The sequence below is a fragment of the Anoplolepis gracilipes genome, chromosome 6, assembly GCF_047496725.1.
Source record: "Anoplolepis gracilipes chromosome 6, ASM4749672v1, whole genome shotgun sequence".
Lineage (NCBI taxonomy): Eukaryota > Metazoa > Arthropoda > Insecta > Hymenoptera > Formicidae > Anoplolepis > Anoplolepis gracilipes.
In genome coordinates, this window is record NC_132975.1 from 13421589 (window position 1) to 13445925 (window position 24337).

General features: G+C 33.6%; 1 protein-coding gene across 12 annotated transcripts in view; it reads right to left on the reverse strand.

The window, feature by feature from the left end:
• Positions 1-17847, reverse strand: part of LOC140667312 (ras-related protein Rab-37) — a 157319-nt gene extending 139472 nt beyond the window's left edge. For 5 of the 12 annotated variants that reach the window (XM_072895123.1, XM_072895122.1, XM_072895124.1 and 2 more), the window contains exon 1: positions 15806-16640. The gene's annotated coding sequence lies outside the window, so the exon portion shown is untranslated. Of the gene's footprint in view, positions 1-15805; positions 16641-16941; positions 17430-17510 lie in introns of those variants that run through there. The other 7 variants (XM_072895117.1, XM_072895116.1, XM_072895114.1 and 4 more) reach the window with 7 other exon arrangements.
• Positions 17848-24337: the final 6490 nt, after the last annotated feature.

Sequence of the window (24337 nt, forward strand, 5' to 3'; positions counted from 1 at the left end):
GCTGCCTATTAGACGATTAGGCCGAAACGATGTCGCGCGTTTAATCCTAATAAAAGTAATGTTCCATAATACCTATGTATATGTATCGAAGCGCGATATCGCTCTCTTTTAATTATAAGATCGTTGCATGGTAATTAAATTTCACATTTTATATTATACAAGCGTAAGATGAATATTATTCATAAATTTTTCATTAAAACAAACAACTACCTAAACAATTCTTTTATATCTATTCTTGTGTTTAATATTTTAATATTTTAATATTAATTTTAATATACGATATTGAGCGTATCGTACATTAAAGTTATATTTCATTCTTTCGTATCTTTATTAATATGACTCACAGATATAATTATTTAAAAGATCAGAAAGTAATATTGTTTCCAAGAATATAATTTTAATAAATAATACGCTTAGTTTAATCCAACGAGATTCATCGATCGGATTCATCCGTCTACGATTATATGAATACAATTCTGTTCGCGATCAAACTGCGGGGAATTTTTAGTCCGCGAAAGAGACTGCTCTTTAATTAGATTCCGTTCGATGTTTCAATGGAAGATTGAAAGGACGGTCGTTGACTTTCCAAAATAAGAATATTCGAGCACTATAATAATTCGTCTTATCTCGACAATCTGGCATCCTCTCGATAAACTCTACGCGATTAATTGACAATTGACCTCGTTATAAATTTCTATCTCTTCAACTTTCGTCCAAACTTTGTGTTAATCATGCTCACGTCATATTTCACACGTCCAGATCAGGATCGATCTTTTTTTTACCGCATCATCGCGTACGTATATCCGTTCTAAAATGATTTCCCGTTCCTTTTACGGCGGATGCACAAACTGGGGTACCCGCGCACTTTACATATCCGTGAGAGATCGCAGATTAGAACAACGATACATAGATCGACGGAGTGAAACAGCGTCACAAAATGTTCACCAAGTGCTGTACGTCGGACACGCACTCATGCGAATCGATAAGATAGTGTCATCTGCTTCGATCCTCTCCTAGTCCGTGTCGACTCGGCTAAGTAAGGAATAGATATTCGGGAAAGGTTCTTCAGCAATATTTATCGAAAGAGCATACACGTACATACGCACACCACCGATCGACCTATCTCATATCGATAGCCACTGTTCTCTGAATTATCGGAGAACATTGTAAAGTTTCTTGACAAGCGTACGTTTTCTTGACTGAAAAATATATTACGCGTTTGATATTCTGAAACTAAAATTATTAAAATGTTTTTGGTTTTTTCACATTTATTTCTTTGCGAATCTAAAATTTTGCGATACTTTGCTAAGACAAAATTAGACATGTATGTACATTTCTAATGTCTTCTTCTAATATAATAAACGACTGGAATTGGTTTATTTATTACATACAGAAAATTAGCATATTTCGATCTCAATATAGCATCGTGAAGTATCTTTTTATAAAAGATATTAATATATGAAACTAATAAATTTTTAATTTATATCTAAACTTAGATTTAGTCTAGTTCATATTTTCGTTTCGTTTCAGAAAAAATTTAGAAATTATAGATGTGATTAAATAATTGTAAAGCATATAGCTTAGCCCGTTATAGGGAAATCTAAAAAAATATAAATGTGTGTGATTTCATTTATTAATTTTTTTTGATCTTCAAAACGTGATATTTTACTCGTGGTCTCAATCAATAAAAGCTTGCATGGTGATGTCTGATCCTGAGTCTGAGGCAAAAATTAAACGCGACAAATAAATAATAAAAAAATTATATATATCAGTGATATAATAACGCATACAAGAGTTTCAACTTTCACGTGCAAAATCGACGGACAAATCGAATAAAACCGTTTGTGTCAATTTACGTAAAAATAAGCAACGACCAAATCAAGCTGACACCGAAACCATTATTTCATTTAATAGAGAAATAAATCGTAGATCAAACCAAAAGTATGACATAGTCATAAATATTTCTGACATATTATTGATAGATACCAATGTCCGATATATACAAATATTTCATTCGTTTAAAGCACTGCGAACTGTTAACAATGATTGATCCTCTATTTAAATAGACCTTTAAAAAATAACTCACAGTTTTGTTCGTTTAAAATAAATAACAAAAAAACAATTACTGCAAAAACGAGAGATAAACCCACGATTTTTTTTTAGATACAACTACATGTCACAGATAAATTTCTTTTAGAACCTGTACATTTGTGTATAGTCCTGTTTATTTTTAATTCTTTTCAATTTGAACTTCCACGCTGAATCAAGAAGTTTCTTACAAGCGATACGTTCGTAAATTTATGGATTTATAACACGTTGCGCGTTCACGGGGCTTGATATCCGCGCCGACACGCGGATATCACCTGCATACGAAGGTCGTAGGTGGAGAGATCCTGGCAACGTCGTGGATAACTTTCATCGTGAGTGCATCATCGTATATACATACGAAAAGGACGACGCTGTAGGGGTTATTACGTCGCATCGTGCTTTCTTCGCGTCTCTCTCCGCTCGTCTCGCTCCTTCCTGGAAGTTCCCGGAATCGAGCCGACAAGGGCAGAAGATGAAGAGAGCGACGAGGAGAACGGAAACCGGGTAGAAATGGAGTAGCAAAAGGGTGAGAGGGAGGGGCTTACCGTGGAGAGAAGTTACAGCTTATAAAGCCTCGTCGTCCGACCAGGAGAAAGAGAGAGAGAGAAAGAGAGAGAGAGAGAGAGAGAGAGAGAGAGAGAGAGAGAGAAAGAGGGATGAATAGATAAATAGCAGGAATGCACGAACATTGGACAAACGGTAATGTAAGGCGGAACACTGAGATAAGTGATAATATGCGACCTCAGTGTTAGTGATTAATGATTAGATGACGGATGTGCAATATCTTTATTAAATAAATATAATCGAAAATGAAAGTTATCGATAAATCTTGTTCATTTATATTTCAAGTATTTGTTCTATCGACGCATATAAAACTTAATTTTATTGAGAACAAGAAAAGAGAAGATAGATATTAAACAAAGAAATGCATAAGATATAAAAAATAATAATGTAGTCAACAAAGAGGGAAAAGAAAAAAGGATGATTATGTTGATAAACCGGAAATACGATCGTACTTTTTATGAGAGATTTATTTCGTCGTAAGAATTGCATTCAATAATTTATACCTGAAAGTAGCGAATATTATACCATGTAATTTTTAAAACGTGTGTACCTTATTTTTAAACAAGTGTATACTTTCAGCGAATAATGTACGTATATGTTATTTCAATATTTTTTTTACATTCCATTCTTTTTATTAAAAGATTAGATCCAGACGTGGCAGATTGAAAAATAGAAGTATCTTCCGGAATTTTTTTTTCGGGAAAAAAATGCTATAATTAAATTCAATTAATAAATCAATTTGTTTTACTGTATATTTTAAATTTATATGGTTTTCTACGAAAAAAGAAAAGGGATGTGTAAAGAGATAATTATTTACAAAAATAACTTGCTGGATATCATTTTGTCCAAAGAATAAGGAAATGATGAATAAACTTGATTATTGTTTTAATACACACAAAATACTAATAAAATATTTTTTTGAAAAGAGCAAAATTTCAAAGCCTAAGGTAAAATGTTTAAAATGTATATCACGTTATTAAATTGCGAAATGCATAAACGTAACACTCAACACAATGCAATTAACAGCATAACGTGTTCGCATACATGTGATATTATAAATCCTTTGAGCACCATAATTTTTCTTCCAATACAAGAGAGAATCATATATAAAGATTAAAAATGGCGGTTATAAATCTCATTGGTTCTCGATGGTTTCTAAACCATGGTGGTCCCAACGCCATTAGAGGAAACAATTCGACCTGAAAAATCTAGCAAGAAAAAAAAAAGAAATGGGAAGAGAATGTTCTTTATGGACAAAGTCACAAAAGCTCTATGAAAAGAACTCGCTATTATCCTGTTCAACACTACAGGTAAAAATTCATTGATGATACTGGCGTTGGTCGAATTCTTTTTTTTAATACATCATAGCTTTATGTTAATTCGACAAGTGAGACAGAGAAATAAAATGTGCAATCTTTTTATCAATGTCGTGATATTTAATCTCACAAGTGAATATCTAAATGATTATCTAAATGATTAGTTAAATGATTAGCTAATTGATTATTTAAACGATTATCCCAAAATCTCACAAATGATTATCTAAAAATCACAACAATCGTAAAAAGTTAATAAGATAATTTGCATGATATGAAATTACAAAATCGAAATAGAAATTAACAATGGACCAACGTTATAAACTGTATTCCTTTAAATAACATTTAAAGAAACAAATATTCAAGTCATGTCGATTTTCTAATTTGATCTATTTATGTCTTGGGCTGTTTTCTGCATATTTTCTTTTGAACCGAGAGAGGAAAAGATCGAATCGTCTACTTATGTCACAATAAGTATTATGTCCGTCAGGTGATGGCCCCTGACCTGAATAACCAGCCAAGAAAGAAAGATAAACAACGGTCGAAGCAGAACCAAATGCCGACTACTGTCTTACCGCGTCCTGCTGCTCTATATTGCTGTACCGCGCTATTTTTTGACCAAGGAAACATAACAAATTCCAAAACCGGCAATACGTGGATCACAATCCGTGTCACAGTCACAATTCGGACGCAATTTTCACGGCAGAGAAAGGCAACGTCATTATGCTACGTTGTTGGGAAAGTTTACCTAAAATTAGATTTAGATTTAGCGAATAATTGCAACTGAACATCAGAGTGAGTATAAATAAATGTTAATTATTATTTTTCAAATTTTCGTAATTTTTACGAAATTTTATGTATGAAACAATTTTTTTCATAACCTATTAAATAATGCTTTTTGTATTGATATCCATTACGTGATCATTCACGCATTCTTTTTCAGCCTATGTCTGGGATACATTCGATTTAAAAAAAAAAAAAAAAAAAAAAAAAAAAAACTGAGAGCAAGCTTTGTATAAAAAATTTTGTATAACAATATTGACACGGTTATAATAGTAGGTAGTTGAGTTTTACAGCTTGTTGGTTGCGATATGTATGAATTAAGTGTCACATTTTGAATAGCATATTGTTCGATTGTTTACAGAGAAATCCTATTTAAATTTCTACATATATTCAGAAAATTTCATTTTAAATATATTAGCTGTTTGTTTTTCTTATTTAATAAACAGCCAGCTTAGGTTCTTACTGAAAAATCTAAAAAGGTGACAAGAATACCTGCAGAAAATATTCGACAAACTTTAAAGGAGAAAAGGAACTGCTAAAAGTGCGATTTAAAACTCAATAAGCACATTTTTCTATTTTCCCCGAAATCCTTGCATCTCGTAGAACGAACCGAATCTTCTACGAAGAGCGTAGCGCGCGAGAACTGTACAAGAAAAATCAATAGTTCGGGCGCAGGAGAGAGCAGCGCGATAAAATTGTCCGCTCCATCGTTTCCCGCCAAAAATCAAGCATTTTTCACGAAGCCGCCTCGATTGTTATCGTCGACATCGCGCGAATTTCACGGAACGATCCCCGTAGTAAGATCGTCGATCACCGAGGATGGATGAACGCGATCGGGAATCTCATAGAGATGCTCTCTGTCACCGAAACGTGCGTATAGCGTATGTATAGCGTACAGACCTCGTTAAGACCTCGCCGACGATATTTCAACCGCGGGACGACGATTAACGTCCACGCGAAATTGTGACGGCGCGTCGCGCTCGCCGATTTACGGCCAAGGCCGTAATTTCGGGATCCAGCTGACCATTTTATCTCGGGAAAATGTCCCCATTCTCGCAACGGACGCCCTCGTTTATGAGAATATACCGCGAGAATTTATTTTCGCGCGTTCAACGAAAATTTCCGCAAATCGGTAAATATAAATTGTTACAGAGTGAGAAATATCAGTCAACTGTTGTGCGAAATATTATGGTTTAAACGCGAAAGCGTTTAAACTCAACTAGAGAATGTACATGCACGATCGACCTTTCCTTTTGTTTCTCGAATCAGAGACTGCGGTTTGAAAACACACAACGCCCAGATATGTTCTCACTTGTTTCTCTAAATAACGCGCCATAGGTTGATAACACGACGCGTACTATTTCCTTTCCGACACAAAAATAAATCGTGGCGAAAAATGCGAACCGATAAGACGATGTATTGCGAAAAGAAAGATGACGACAACGAAGTGCTTACATTAATATTGTCGTTAGATATACAGGTTATAAAACCACTGGATCTTCTGTATATTAATAACAGTCTTAAAGTCGAGTTTTCTAATAGCGAAAATATTAAGAGAGATCATCATTTTTTGCGAGTTTCCGATTTTTGCTATCATATATTTTTATAACGAAGCCTTAAATTGAAATTCTATCTGAAATTAACTGAATAAAGTGATTTTATTAATCTTTCAACTCCGCAAAGTTTAGTTTGCGTAATCTTTCTTTTTTAATCGCTTATAAGTCGTAAATTATTGATGGCTTGCTTCGCTGAAAAAAAAATCTCTAAATTGAGCAGAGAATGTATTATTAGAACATCCGATGATCGTAGAACATCCTGTACGTATATTTATTGACATTCACACAAAAAAATGTATTATTCGGGTGTTATTCTCGCTTTCTTATTAACTGAAATTCGATATTCACTATTATTACGGAATGGATTATTCTGATAAATAAAATCTATATAAGAACGAGATCAAAAAATTACGAGCACAGTGAGATTTTTTTCCTTTTCACAATTATATCGAAATTTAATTGTCATCGTCGACGATAAAATCAGAGTCAACGTCTTCCAAAAACGGATCTGAAAACGACTTGAGGGGAGCTACATGAATCCACGTAGATCCAATGGCCGAAATTCGATATTCTCGCGCGACCTCGTTAAATTCATATCATCCAAGATCTTCAGCACGTGCGATGCAGGTTCTCCGAGAGCGCACTTGCCACCTGGCGATAGTGTCTCTCTCTCTCTCTCTCTCTCTCTTTCTTCCCGCTTCTCTGTGTCTGTGCCTTTCGCAGTTACCCAACAAAAACTAGTCGCATGCTTAGCTAAATGCTCTCCCGTTCCTTGTCCTTGGTCCTCGTTCTTTTAGATGCTCGGCTGCCGCTGCTCGCTACCGTTTCCATCTCACTGTGCTCGTATTTCTGATCGGCTAACTCTGATAGAAAGGAAGAAATGTGCACGATACGACGGTCGCATGCCGAAGAAGGTGACTGCGAATCTCCCCTCTCCCCCTTTCCCCCTCCCCCTCAAGGAAAATCTTGCAGACGATTATGTAACATTTAAGACGGCAATGGTGATGTAATCTCTTGTATCTTGTTTGTAAATATGAAGATATATATGTAGATACACATACGTGGAAGTTAATCCGTCATAATAATAATATATAATGTGGAGGACAATTACTTGTGAGAACGAGTGCAGAATGATATATGTATGTGATACTAGTTTAGAATTTAAGAATGTGTTTGTGTGTGTGTGTGTGTGTGTGTTCGACACGTGGAATATATAAATATAATCCAATAATATAAGAAGAAGCAATAAACGCACATACAGGGTGTCTCGAAACTATTATCCATTTAATAACAGATTCTTCTTCTCAATTCGGAAATAATTGTTCATCAGCAAAGATGTCGAAGCATCAATTATTTCTGAATTGAGCGATTAAAAAAAAAAAAAAAACAAAGATTTTTCGCAAGAAAATTAACAAACTTTATGGAATTAAAAGATTATAAAAATTGCATTGTTTAATTAATTTTAAAGTTTATTTTAATAAAATTTTAATTCAAGACTTACAAAAAATATATATAATGGCAAAAATTGGGAAAAATTGCAAAAGAATGATGATTTTTCTTGACATTTTTATGTTTAAAATTAGAGAATCTACTGTTAAAGAATATCCGATCATTTTGAGACACCCTGTATACATATGTATACATACTCATTATATGTGTATATAGATATTTTCCAAGATAAGCACAAATATAGTTTATTTACAGATTTGCTTGCAAAGATACGACTGCAAATCCGATTTCTATTGCACGATTCAATTTCGCGAAATAAGATATCGCATGGTAATTGATATAATTATATCCGTCGTATTTTACTGCGGAAATATTTTTAGAGAGGAAAGTACCTCTTCGCGCGATACTATCTATCTAGCTATCGATTTACCCGTCTATCGGTATTGTCCTTTGGAGAGATAGTCGGTTCTCTTTCTCTCTCCTTCTCTCTCTCTCTCTCTCTCTCTCTTTGTCTCGTACCTGTCTGATCGTCCGTATTTATCGCAACAAACATCACCGAAGTATGGCGATGTAATTTGACGTGACAAAAATCGACTTCTCTCTTTTTCGATACGGCTACAATAAATAGAAACAAATGTTAACACCCTTTGAAAGTATTAATTGTCCTGTAGTGACAGAAATTCTGTACAATTGCGTCTCGAAAAATATTTCGGGAACGTTTGACAGAAAAATCTATAATTTGTTAAAAATGTGCTGCTTCAAATCACAAATATTTCAATAAATAAATATCTAGAAAATTCAAGTCAAATCTAATTGTTTTCGGTTATAGTAAATTTAAATAAGTTTTTATCAACTCAATTTTCGTGAGTATTCAATATATCTTGATTTATTTTGATATAAATCTTTTTCATCAAAACTAATCAATTTTTTATATACAGTATACTGACTATTTCCGAAGCTTTCTTTAATATTATTTTTTTTTAAATTTGAGCGAATTAAAACTAAGTAATAAATAACTCTTAACATGCCTCCAGTTTCTAATTCTCTAATATGTAATTTGAAGTAATAAAAACTTGATAAAATTTATATAATCCTTTCTCGTCTCGAATCGAAGACCAAATATTTGGAAATTTCGCACGATATTTCATTATTAAATAAAGAAAATTTAAATTTTTATCAAAATTATTCAGATATCAAAAACTGCATACTAGCGTTCAAATATATATCTTAACGTTAGCTCTCATCGCGGTATCATTATCATTGTGAAATTCGCAAGTCGTTAGAATTTGAGATTTTTCCCCGACGTTAATCGACATCTTCGGGGATAAGGCTACGAAAGAGAGTCGCGAGTTACGAGAGCGAGTAAACGGGAACAGCGCACCGTTATGCCATATGGTGCCGCGACTGCGAATAGCACGCGGACTATGAATAGTCGCATAGTCGCGACTATGAGAATTATGACGTCACTTCGTCACGCGCCATCAAGCGTCACAATCGCCGATCGCCGATCGCACTTCCGTCCGCCGCTAAACGGTGGGGCGCGAGAGGACGACGTCCTCTCAAGGTGAGAGACCGGCTGGCCGGCGATTGTAAACGAGGCCAATTATCGTTGTAAAACCGACGGATAAGGATGCATCGATCTCGCTCCCCGGAGAGAGCCGATCCCCCGGGAGACGACGCAGAGATAGTATCTAATTACGGGCCGCATTGATATGACGAACAATCGTCTTCGGTTATCCATTGCTCGTTACTACCGGTGACTCTCTCCTCGCTGCAGGAGACGCGCGTCGCGACGCCGCCGTCAAAATGGAGTCTCGCGCGCCCCGGCGTGTTTTCCCTCTTGACGCGTACGACGTTTTTCTGTCATCTTTTTCTGTCCATTTTTACGCATTGCTATAGCTCACAGGGTATATCGCATAAGTCGTTTTAAGTTTGATCATTATTCCGACGTGTAAAAATAAATAACAACAATTGAAAAAACTCTGTTCGAGATTGTTATATACAAAGAGAAGAGAAGAAAAAATTACGAAAGAAAAGAGGGATGATTAATCAAAGGATTATTTAGGTTGTAATAATGAGAAATAATAAAAATGTCCCCGCTATTATTAACACATTTTAACTAGGTTTTAGCAAACGCAAAGTAGACATATTTATAAGAGAGATATTTTATATAACTATCGAAGGTATTGAAATTGACATTAATATTAGAGAAAAAAATTTATAAAATTACCTTTACGGAAGAAATTACGCACGCGCAATGACAAATCATAATGATTTCGAACTAAAAAACGAAAGCTTATTTTATGAAGTTTATTCAATACTTTCGTACGTTCTCGATAACCTTTTGCTTGATGTATCTCACTTTTTTTCTCTCTCTGTCTCTCCTCGTTTTCTTCCTCTCTTTCGCTCTCTCTTGTTCGCTCAGTTCTCTTAATCGCGAAGAAAGACCGCCGCGTCATCGCACTATTCTCATCCCCACAATGGACAGGCGTGTGTCTAATTAACAGTTGCCAGCGGCATTCACGGTAGAAAGTGTTTGGAGGAAGAAGGAAAGAAATTGCTCTTTCTCATGTAGGAACACCGATGGAAATTACGTACTGCCGCTTGAAATGACAATATCTCGCGTGGAGGGAAAAGGAGAGAAAAACCGGAAATAAACACAAGAATGTAGGACCTGATCCCGTAATAATATTTTTATAAAATGACACGAGAATATTTATCTACAATTCCGAAAGATACTATATCGTCTTTACATCATGTCTGCGTCAATATTGACTTATCTGTGTTAAATCTATGTTCACCTACGGTCAATTATCACTTAAATCCCACGATCTCCTCTCTCTTCATGCATTTAAAACAGATCTCTTCTTCACAAATTCCTTATTTGTCGATCATCTATAACATTAAATCGACTCTTTTTTAAAAATTCTAACAGCTAATATTAATCTCTTACGAAAATATATAAAATATTTTAACTTACATTTTTGTTTATAATAATTATAATTATATAATGAGAATTATGTGCTTATATAATTATTATATCACATTACGTTTTAACTCAGATATAATATATTATCGCTTACAATTTAGTCCAGTTTCTCTTTCACTTATTTTCTCTTGTAAAATTTTGCCAATCTTGAATAGATAAAATAAGAAACAACACGATTATTCATTTCAAGAAGAAAAGATCTGTAAGTTGATACATATATGCATATTTTCTGCAAAATTTATGAGCAATATTTTGGTATTGATTGCATTAAAACGTTTAATAAATGGATATTGGATAAGAGAATCTCCTGTCGGAATATGGAAATTAAATACATATATAATTACGCATACATTTAATTGTGAATTTTCTCTTTACGAATGCGCTCTCAGTGAGTGGATGCAAACTTTCCTTAGTTGTATTTTTTTTTTTCTTTTTAATAAGAAAACGTTTTTGTTTTTTCTAAGTAAGAACGATTCTCTAAATTTTCGAAATATTATATTATATTATTAGAAGATAAATTATGCAAGGTGCACTATAGATTATAGGTGCACGGTAAACTCAAACAGGAAGGAAATTATATGGATATGTGAAAAACATCCGGAAGGCTTTTCAAGAATGAGTCTTATTTGCGGCCGCGATCACGCATTCGTCGAATTCGCTCCGCGAGGGGTGGTTCCCTGATGAGCGGATGAAGGGATCGAGGCTTTCTCTCTTCCCCGGCGGGCCGCATGACTGGTGTTTCGGAACACAATAGGGTGTGTCGATACACCTACGCATAATATACTAGGTCGACTTGTGTCCGTGAAAAACAATAATAAGTGTTTCTTCATTATCGAATCTCTCGAGAAATTAATCGGTAATTATTTTAACACGTGTCCTTTATATGGTTTAAGATACTTTGAAAAAACGAATATTTATCCTTCAATTAGCAAAAAACTTGTCCAAGTTTTATTCCCAATCAAAATATAAATATATAAAATGTAATAATTAATTTTCGTTCGTAACATTTTATATTTACAAGTCACATTTGTTTTGAATGGGCGTTGGATGAAGGTTTTCCTAAAGAATTTTTCAAAATCGATATCAATAAATCTTTCTTTCAAATCTCAATCAGGGATGCGGACCGAATCGGAACCAGTACCGATAACCGTTCCGTACCTTTCTTAGTCGGACCGAAACCGTAAACCGTAAACCGTATTGAAACTCTCTCTTAAATTTATACCGGAACCATAACTGGTTACATTATTTTCGGTTTATGGTTCTTTTGTCCTTTTTTTATTTTTGCAATTTATTTTCACAAAAGAATTTTGTATCGTTAATTTAAATTTTTTGTTGTTTTTTTTTACAGGATGACTTTAATAACAACTCAACGATGACGGAATCAATGTCATGATGATTGTATGATGCGTAATTTCAATAATATAATTTGTTAAAAAAGTTAGAAAAATAATAATTCTTTAAGAATTGGAATCGTAGTCGAAAGAAAAATTTAAACGGTTTCGATTCTTTTATCAAAGAACTAGAATCAAAATTTTGTTTCAATCTAGAATTCCTGATATCAATATAAAACAAGAGTACTTTATCAAGATAAATCTAACACAGTGATTACATAATAATGAATACTCTATTGTCTATTTCTTCTATTTTTATGCAACCTTTAAATATCTTTAAATACACCCAGTTAGCACGTTTCGAGAAAAAATAAATGATAGGAACACTCGGATCGACATCGATGCGAAATGCAACGTGTTTCTCGAAGGCATTATCATTAGCTAAAGAGATAGATTCGTTCTGATTTACATCTTACTAAATAGGCAGCTCTTCGCGATGCGCTTCGGAATTCCAGAGCGATAGAGGGGCAGGGTAAAAGGATGGTCGTAGAATACTTGCAAGGGAAGGAGGGAGAGAGAGAATGAGGAAGAGAGAGAGAGAGAGAGAGAGAGAGAGAGAGAGAGAGAGAGAGCAGAGAGGCGACAAAGATCGACAGGGATGGCGAATGAATGAGAGTAGCGCCGCGCTGGCGCAGCTCTAGAGTGAAAGAGCAGACGAGAGATATATCGGGTGGGGCTGAGAGAGAAAGAGAGAGAGAGAGAGAGAGAGAGAGAGAGAGAGAGAGAGACGCATGACGAGAGAGCAAAAAGGAGAGGATTATTGCCGGACGATTGGTTAAGTGGGGTCCACACGGCTACGTAAGCGAGGTCACACGCACATTTCGAGTACGTTTCGAGGAGACCTTGTCGCGAATTCTTCGGCAGTTGATCATCGATATTTTTCTCCGCACAAATATTTATAATAATCGTATAATATTTTTTTATGTAATATATTTTTTTTCTCCGAATATTTGCAATATTTAAGATATAAAATAACTAGATTTTATGTGAGAATATTGAGCGATTGCAATAATCTATGATTATATTTGTCATTTGAAAGAACGAATCGTGAGGTGAAAAGGATCATAGGATCTATGCATTCGACAAATTTCTCTATCGCCAGAATTAATTGATTGCGATTGAAAAATTTGAATGCAAACAATTATAAAATTTGTTACATTTTACCACTATTGAGGTATAAACGAATTTAAAAAGATACACTGCATTTGAATGCAAAGAGAGACGATAAGAATCGCGAGATGCGATAAGAAATTGCAAACACAATCATATTCGAAGAAGTCAAGAAACATCAAGTAATCTAATTTAATGTAATGTATGAATAAAGAGGAAGGACGGGAAAGAGATAACATTAAAAAGACGATTTGTTTTAGCACGTTTTACTGCTGCGAAATACCGCAATCATCTCAGTTTGTCGTTAGAGAGAGACGAAGAGACTTAAAGGCTTTATGCTTGGTTTTCACGAGTCTCCGGTGTCGCTGAGTAATCCTATCCCCGGGCACAATCTAGCCCGGACATAACGTCGCTCGACTGGTAGCGCGAGTAGAAGTTGTCGTATTAAATAAAATAAAAAAAAAAAAAAAAAAAAGTCATTAATTCTCTAGCGTTCTCCGCCAAGTCTGTCAGCGAGCGATCGTGAATAATCATTCGCGCGTATAAGAATTTCACACATTACTCGATCATTTATATATATCTAGTCGAAAAGCAAGAGAATATTCCATAACGTCCTTACAACTTTAAAGTCTCGATTTTTCTTCAGCTGCTTTTAATCGACTCACAATATATAACAAATCATAAGATTATATATATGATTGGAAGTTAAAGATGTTAGATTTTTGAAAGATATTGCGACCTTAATTTTGTCCTTTGTTCAAACTCAAGTAGAATTTTAATGTGACATTTAGCCGAAGAAAATTATATTAATATTAACGCATGTTGACATGTTGACATGTTTTATTGCGAGAAAGTTTTATTATCGCGTGTGATTTTACGAGTGTACGCACGCCACTCATAAGTCTCATTCAATTTAAATTCATTCGGACTAACTTCCCTCTCTTATATACTATATACACCCCTCGCTGCGATGTATCTGTCTATAGGTATCCCTTCACTCTTGCGATGCCGCGCCATTGTAATTCCACCGGCCCGTGCCGAGGCGTCTAATATCCGACTAGCATGTGTATACGTGCGACTACCTGAGGATCCCAGTAAGTAAATTCTCTTGGCCCGTGCCATTAAGGCCTAGTCCTAAGGAAAATATCCAGAAAAATCGGTGACAGCTGCGTTGAGTGCGTAAAGCTGGCGTCTCACTTCGTAGAACTCATTAATTATTGAAAGGTTTCTTTGGGTTTATTTTTAACAGTTTTCTAGAATTCTTAATAGATTAAACAAATATTTCTGATCATTAAATTAAACAAAAAAAATTGCTCGAGATAAATTGAGTCGCTGATCTTTATTAGAATATTAATTTTTAAAATATTAAACATATTAGATCACCTCAGATACCGGATATGTGTAAATATTAAGGTGAGATGCTGGTCGTATTTCGATAGTTTTATAAATTTTAAATGACATTTCGTGTCATTCTGTAATCATTTTAATTTCCAGAAAATTCTATACGTATCAATTATTAATATATTTATTAAATAAATTAAATCGTCCGAGATAAGATAAAATCTCCTTTAATAACACCATTTAATTTATTTAGTAAATTTTCTAATAATCTTTACGCATAAAATACTTGTTAAGAATTTAAAATGATTACTGAATGACAACTCATTTCAAATTGATAGAATCCATCAAAATATAACTAGCGTTTAATTTGGTAATTTTATTCTTTAATTTTGTAATTAATATTCTAATAATTTTTAAGCATAGAATTTTTTGTATAACTGGTGTTAAACATTTCCTTAAAATCTAGCAAGAAATACTAAAAAAATTGTCGGCAGACAAAATGAAACGCAGTATGAATTTCAGTACAAGTGTCACGAGTTTTGATTTTCGGTGTCTATTTTTTCATAATAATATTTAAATAAATAAACGTGCATCGGTAATGTCGAAAAAAGTACCGCGCGATCGTCGAATTTTAAGTATCGTGAGTGATGATAATTAATTACCTAATTGACTGATTCAGTGCGATGGATCATCAATCATCGATGATTTTAATATAGAAAGATTGGGTAGACACTTTATTTCCCGAAGTCTTTTTTTGGTTTAATAGTCAAAATTATTTGTTTAATCTATCAAAACTTTTACAACTGTTATAAATAAGTGAGTTTCACACACACCATTTGCATTAATATTTGATATATGATAGTAATAAAAATTTATATTTTTTAATTGGCGGTTTATAAAACATAAAAATAAATTCTGTATATTTTTTTACAATTAAACATTTAATGCGTCAGTATATTAGTTATTTATATTTATTATGTAAAAAATGCTATGTATAACAATTGTAAAAATATGCCTTCATTAATTTTTATTGTATATTTTTGAAATAATTTTTATTATATTATTAATAAATATATTTTTCAATCATATATTCACATAATAACAATATTTACCATTACTCAATCGTACTCGTAACTCCGATTGACACCTAATCTAATCAAACTCGTCATGCAGAGATTAAATATGATCCAGTTAATTATATCTAATTAATTATAGACTCACCAGTTATGTAGTCCCGTTGTATTTGTCTGCTCCAACTTTCCATAAAGTCCTCGATGATCGATGATTGATGATCCATCGCAACTGAATCAGTCAATTAGGTAATTCATCACTCACGATACTTAAAAAATCACGATATTTAAAATTCGACAATCGCACGGTACTTTTTTCGACATTACCGATGCACATTTATTTATTTAGATATTATTATGAAAAAATAGACACCGAAAATCAAAACTCGCGACACTTTTATCGACATTCACTTTACGCGCGATGTATGAAATATATTTTCGATTGAATATCGTGTACCGATATATATTCACTCACTCGCGTAATTATAATACTCGCCCGACACTTTTATTCGGCACTCCCGACGTTATTTATGCGCTAATTTACTCAAGACATTTATATTATTCACCATCACTCACGACATCAAAACACGCACATCTGCGATATACTTTGTCCGATATTTATCCTATAATTCGCGTATATGCATGATGGCCACTCGACAAGGAGTGTAAAAACACGCGTTCATATTCGTGACACTGTCGTGATCGTTCAACGATTGCTATTTGATATTTAGCAGAGACGCACTGTGCGAGAGATTTATACGAATGACTAAGAGAGATAAAAGACAACACTCGACGAAGCTTCGACAGAATATCTTGAAACAAGCGTACTCTTCTAGCACCATAGACGCAATTTGTTTATATGTAACACGTGTTCGCGTCCACCTCTCCCCTCAATTTCAAGAATCGTCCGACGAGGCTCCGCGTTTTTGTCCAATAAACGCTTCGCGATACGCGTGTCTTGAAAAAAAGCTTTATTTTTAATGATTCTAAAGTTTTAATATATTAAACAAATAGTTGTGATCATTAAACAAATAAAAAAAAAAAAAAAAAAAAAAAAAAATGGCTCGAGACAAAGTGAGACGTCAAGTTTATCCTGTGTCTCGCTCAACCGATGACTTTTTTTAGTATTTCTTAATTAATTTAATAAATTTCTTAATAAAATTTAAGTGCTTGAGAATCCTATAATAGTCCTACAAAATTCTACGCATAAAAATTATTAGACTATTAATTAAACAAATTAGATCGTCCGAGATACGTATAAGTATCGAGGTGAAACATTCACTGTACTTGTCGTATATCGTCGAGTCGATTCCAGGAATGAAGTCGTCGCGATTGAATCTCGATCCCGATGCTTATCTCTCGATGTGAATGCCCGTAATTTTTCTCACCCGGTACTCTCGAAATCTATCTACACGCAATGGCAGCCCTTCGATGACTAGTGAAAAAACGCAATTATATCACGAGATTCACACTCGCCAAGGAATACTCGCGTTCATCGAAGAAGGAAACTCGATAAGACGTCGGCTAAACGCGATTCGTGCAAATACCGGTCACTATTATTCGCGAGGTTTAATCACGACAATCACGCTCCATGTTTTCTGCTCGACATTCCCGAAATCAACTACTCGCGACGATTATCACTCGGCGGCGCGCGACGCACTGTTCAAGGGTACCAATCACCACGGTTTTTATAGTCAAATTCAGAGCAAAGCGTCTGAACTGCGCGTTCAGGGAGCCGCTAACGGTGTCATTCTATCTTTGTTACTCGTTAAAAGTTGAACAAAGATAGAACGACGGTAGAAGCGTCTCCCCGAAGGCGCCCATCGAATGCTGAATCCCTTAATTTAAACATTTACCGTAATCCAAGTACACTCGTTCGAAATCCGCCATTTTTGCAATAACGCTCGCGGTAAATTATCTCACTGGCGTCTGCGAATATCGACAGATCACGACCGCGCAGACTAATAATCACATACTGAGATAATCGCCCGTTATTCAATACGGCACTTTCCACACTTTGTTTGTTTCCGCGAAATTCCTTCTTCCGTCCGATAGAGAACGATGCGAGAGAGGAACGGGGAACGAAAGACGGACATCTTTATTAACGCGTAAACTGATCTTTGTAGCACTGTAGCACGTAGCACTAGCGCTATCCCTCTCCGCAGGCAATAGAGGTCGCTATCTGTACGACATTACTTGCGCGGCAGGCGAGGTAGACGCGACCAACGCGACAACGCGACTGTGCGTGTATGTGTGTATGTGTGTAGCGCGCCTCGACCAATTCCGGGAATTGCCGGGATGTTTTTTTTTTTTTTGTAATACGCTGCACGTGTTACTTATCTGTATTCTTTGCTTCGCGACGAAATAATATAAAAGTAATCTTTCTCAACACGGAGAAAATGTAATAATAAAAATTAAAATGTATAATATTTTTAATCGTGGAAAATAATAACATATATGCAAGAAATCATGCGTGATATTTTCACTCAATAATATTATACGAATATTGTATATAAGTATTATATTTTACGCGAAAGAATATTGGCAATTATTCATATATTTTGATGCATAAATAAATGCATAATTTACTATATTTGTAATATGCATATATATATATATATATATGCACAATTAATTTATTATAGACGAGGGGATATATGAATGTTTCACCTCGGTACTTATACGTATCTCGGACGATCTAATTTGTTTAATTAATATTCTAACAATTTTTATGCAGAACTATTATAGAATTCTCAAGCACTTAAATTTTATCAAGAAATTTATTAAATTAATTAAGAAATACTAAAAAAGTCATTGATTGATAAAGTGAAACACAGGATAAACTTGACGTCTCAGTTTCTCTCGAGCCATTTTTTTTTGTTTAATGATCACAACTATTTGTTTAATATATTTGAACTTTAGAATTATTAAAAATAAAGCCAAAATTCTCAATAATTAATGAGTTTCCACAAAGTGAGACACTAGTTTCACACGCATACATTGAGTGCAGCTTTGTGAAAAAATGTTATTTTCATAGCTCATTGTTTTCTATGAAATATTTACAATAATTATAAATATTGTAGATTTTTTAAATAAAGGAAAGAGGAAACATATAAAATGAGAGAATATATAAAGTAGAAAAAAAATTTCAAAACATGAATATTGAATATTTAAATACAATACAATATATTAAAGATTATTTGAATAAAAAATATAATATTAAAAAAACAAAAAGTTATAATTTCCCATGTATGTAATTCTTTACTCGTTCAAAGAACATAGTTTTTCATTTATCCTCTCGGTAGCGTATCGCTTAGAATATTACAGAAGAGAGATGTGTAACATTCAGCAGCTCGCAGGTACCGAAGGTGCGCGAACTGGGCGCTTTCCAGGGTCCAGATTACGTCAATTCAGCTTACACACGTGCCTTCATCCATACCTCCTATACATCGCGCACACGGAAACATTTAACCCGGGACCTGGGACGGATGTAAGAGTTCGTGAGCGAGCTAAGAAGAGGTGCAATATAGGCATAGGAAAAGCGTCCACGTTGCGTGTACAAGCTGCGAGCGTGCGTCATTGGCGCGTGTCACCGGAGGCAGCTGCCGGTTCGTCCGCTCATTGTGTTCGAAAAAAAAGAGAAGAGGGAAAACGGTTTCTCCCTTTCTCCCCCGAGGAACGGGGAGGTGCGCGCTGGTATATATCGCGTATAATGGCCAAATTATAGAGCGAATTTCGAGTGTGCGCGAGAGACGCTCAAAGCAGAGTAGGAATTAATCATCCGCTTCACAACCGTACTATAATTTCGAGCATTGCGTAAGACAAACCGTCTATTTTGCGTCTACGTTTGGAATCGACAATAGCAACGTATGTGAAATATGGAACCACATCGTCAACGACCTGACAATAAAGTTGTACAAAATATTTTTTTTCTTTTTCTCTCTTTTTCTCTCTTTTTCAGATAAAAAGAAATGTACAGGTATATACACACATATATATATATATATATATATATATATATATATATATATATATTTAGGGATTGAAAAAAAAATTAAAAGAATATTTAATTAAAATTTAAGAAAATCAATGGAAGATTTGAAATATTATTTGAAGAAAGAAATATTAATATAATTATAATGAAGCTTTTACCGTAGATACAGTGACGTGAATAATTGAAGAGAGAATAACTCATTTTTCTCCAACCAGGCATAATACGTATCGAGGAATAAAATATGTAACGGAGAGGTTGGGGAACCTGTATTTGTATTCAATAAAATAAAAGCACACGCAATAATTAAATCGCATGACCATAAAGCAAATTCTAAAGAAGTGCGCGTCTCGCGCAAATACATTTTCGATGTGCGGCAAAATATTTTCGAATGTGAAAAAGAATGTTACGCTGTGTAGCGTAGACAGCGGTTTTATAATTAATAAATACATGCGTGGAAATAAAACTAAAAAATGCACGTGTTCTGTTTTTGTTTTGATCAAAAATTATTTCGAATAAAAATAATAATTCCTAATTTTGGTATTATAGTACAATATGCTTATTTAAGGCAAATTTGTGGACATTCTGATCAAAATCTATGCTGGGAAAATCTTGAGAAATTACTATCGCTCGCATAGAAAAATTTCTGAAAGCTAATTAGAATTTAGCCACATTTCTTAAAATAATCATAGAGACCGGTTGAGAAATTTATAAATTTATTATTATTTAGATCAAAAATGTAACAAGTTCTATAGATATGCGATTCTAAGCGGGAAACCCAAGCAAATCTCTAATTTTTTCTCAAATTTTTTTTCGATTTCCGTTCAACATTACAATTAAGCAGAATATTAAAAACACTTTGCCCACTTGAATATTTTCCAGTCCAGGTAGCATTATGGTCGATATTTCTTTTTTGTTAAAACTATGGATTTATCATATAAAGCCAGTTGAATCAATTAAATGTTTTAAATCCTCTGTAGAGATATAATCAAATTTTAAAATGATAAGAGCAGATACTATCATTTTTTATTTCATTATTAATAATCGCGCTTTTTGTAGGCTTTATATCCATTTTCATGACGGAAATTTAAATGTGATATATCGCATAGCGCTAAATAAAGAAGTATACTATTAATTTTTATTCTATTAAGGGATAATAGTTGATATAAAAAAGATTCAATAGTTGATATAAAAAAGAGATTTCTTGTCTGATTCTGATGAAAGTATACCAATTTTACAATTGTGTAACCAAACATCGAAAGTGCTTTCTCTTTCTCGTTTGCTTTCTGGGAATATTTTTTTTTTCGCGTGTCGGCAACAATCGACGACAAAAATACAGGACAAGAATAAAAGCATACATACAATATGTGAATGCAGGTAAATGCAGTTTGCGATGTTTATGTGTGCGTATCTGATGAATGTATGTACAACATACATATACGTCAAGCCGTGTCGTTAATTCGCGCGATTGATTCTTTCGAATAAAATGCCCTGTGCACCAAATAAGATCTCTTTCTTTTTGTTTCAGAATTGTAAAAAGAATAGTGTCCGGTTGCAAATTCGTGATAAGGAAAATAGATAGCAAAATTGCCAGAATTTACCTTAATTATAGAGATACATCGATATCTATATAATTACATGTATAATTATAGTTCAAAAAGAAATAAGTATTTCAAACTCAAGAAAAGAAAATATTTTCTTGCAATTTATTCGATATAGAATGTAACTTTAGCTTTTTAAAATATTCTTTTTACACATATTTTATTAAATATTTGAGGTATGTATATTTTCAAAAAACTTAGTACAGATTATTTTATACTCTAGATTGCACTGATAAAATAAAAAGTCGCTACCGCGAAGATAAGCAAACAGTTAATTTTATATTGCGGTGAGGAACGCCAAGATCAACGTTACAAAGCTATGATTCGACGGTATGAAATTGCGATCGAATTTACACAATAGTTGATGTTTCATTTTTCGTAAAAAATAATCGGCGACTTTGAGCACTCGACGCGATCCTACCTCGAGAGATGACGACGATACATTGAGACGATAAATTTAAATTCATACGTATATATTGTAATAACAACAAACGAATTGCTACGGTATGCGGCCTTGACGTAGCGCGCTATTGTTTACGACGTATACAGGTCGCCGCGACCTTATCATTCGTGCCGTGAAACTCAAGCGAGCAAGACATATAGCTCCGTATATCATTGTATTATCTCTTAAAATATTTTCGTGAAAAATATGAGAGATGTTAAACGCGATTATTCCTTATGATTTTAACAATTATCAACCCGCATGACTAATTAATTCTTATGAATATCACGTTTCAACTAGCCATTAACTCACGTAATAATATCGCGTGATAACGCGCAGTATCAATACAAAACGGTTTGTCGATATCGATGTCATTCTCAAATTTTTCAGTCATTAATTAAGTATGAAATGATTTGATTCGAACATTAATGCGACATATTTAATTAATAAGTTGTCGGTAATCTATCGAATCGCATATTTTAAGTAATTTATTTGATCAATATCAATCGCATGGGTCGACAGAGAAATAGTGATTTTTTATATATTGCATTTGGCAAATATATAAATTTTTAAATTTAACTTATATATCTATTTATTTATCTATCACTTATATTCACGAAAAATAAAATTGTAGTAAAATGAGGTCGTTGACAACACAAATAGCATTGTGTGAATTCGGCCACATGATTTCTATAGTATTTTTATGTGATGTAAAATAACGTGTTGTGTTCGATTAACATATCGGAAATACAATGTTAAGTGCCCAATCAATCGTCATATTCTGATGATTAGTCGCGTGCGCGACCATAATTAATAGTGTTTGCACGAGTGTGTGAGTACTAAAAAAAAACAACAAAGAAGAAAGTCACAAACAACAAACAAGGAAGTCTGAAGCCTGAGGCATCGAGTGATGGCGATGTAAATTTGTTTACATTTTATTACGTGTATTACAATCTAGAATATACTATTCTGTGCTAATTCGCTTTTAAAAATTTACTTAAAATATTTAATATATATAAAATATTATAAAACATGATTTATATATAAGTATAAATATATTTTGTGTATACATATTAAATATCATAAAATACGCGATTAATTATGATGGCGCACGAATTAATCATCAGAATAAAACTCGTCTTTAGAATAAAAATAAAAATTCTTAATTGATATCGTAGTACGATACCAATTCGATCGTAATTGAGCGTCTCGCATCAGCTTATACCTGACAATTAATGCATTAGTTGCCGACGCGACAGGTACGTTATAATCAATTTTATTATATTAAGAAATCCTAATTGATAATTAATCCTTCATGATCGGTTGTGCGAAGAGTCAAAAAACGTTCGCGAGCATTGATGAACGATTTAACGCGATGAATAAGAACGCGGGACGATCTAAAAATTCCTTAAAAATATTTTGCTTGGATAAGTAGTTCTTCTTTCAGAATCGGAGATGATCGTATTACATTGAACATACATATAAAGGAAATTACAGAGAAATATATCGCAGAACTATGATTCAAATTATTACCTTAAAAATATACGAAGCGTCCCATTCTATTAATTTAATTATTTTAATAACTTTTTAAATTTCGAACAAAAAATATTTTAAACATTGTTTTTCTAAAAAATGAAGAATAACATTTTTTAAAAAGATATGGCTTGATTCAAATATACTTTTAAATATTTATATTTAAATATTTATATTTATAAGAACTAGGATTTTCCAATTGTCTTATTCAAAAGTATTATTAGATATTATTTCGTTTAATTATTTTTACGCGCGATTTAGTCGCGAAATTAAATCTTTTATAGATTTTATTTAATCCGAATTGTATGTATGATATTTTAAATGGAGCATTTAAAATACCACACGCTTGACATTTATGAAAACCGCACATCCGGATTTAATAAAATCTATTAAAGATTTGATTCTCCGCGAATAGAGATGACGGGAAAGAATAATTAAACTCCTCCGAAAGGATATTAATTAATTATCATTATTATAGACAACTGTTATTATTATTTATTTAATTACGTTTTCTTCTTGATTTCTATCAATGAGAATTATTTGAAATATAATGACATTATAATGTCGCGCCTTTGAAGAATAGAATCTTAGATAATTACGATATCGCCGTACGAAAAGGCACGTGCCATCGACTATCTCGCTTCATTTTCATGCCGGCTTCCCGTTCCCTCTTGAATGCGAGTGTAATACACCCGAGCAAGGCCGCAGCGGCGTGCCACGCTGTAGATACGATCGATCGCCTCTGGAGCCACGAACGCGGCAATTTAGGCTACGGTATCCCGGCACTCTATCATAATAGTTTCCTGGAAAGTTATGTCTATACGCAATCGGCGGTGGCCTTTCTTCTTCCTGTCAGGTTAGAAAGCGCACGCTTTCCAGATAACAGAAGACAATTATCAGAATTATTACCGGCAAAAGATATCAACATTTTCATGTAAAATTTTTGCCATATTTGATTTCTGTCTACCGTCAAAATGTAGATATTAATTAATTTAAAAAAATAATAATTAAGTGTTCAAGTATCTTGTATATTACAAAGATGGTTGTCGATGTTACAATGTTACTTTCTATTGCAATTTTCTATTCTAAAAATAAACGAAGTATGAAAAAAAATCG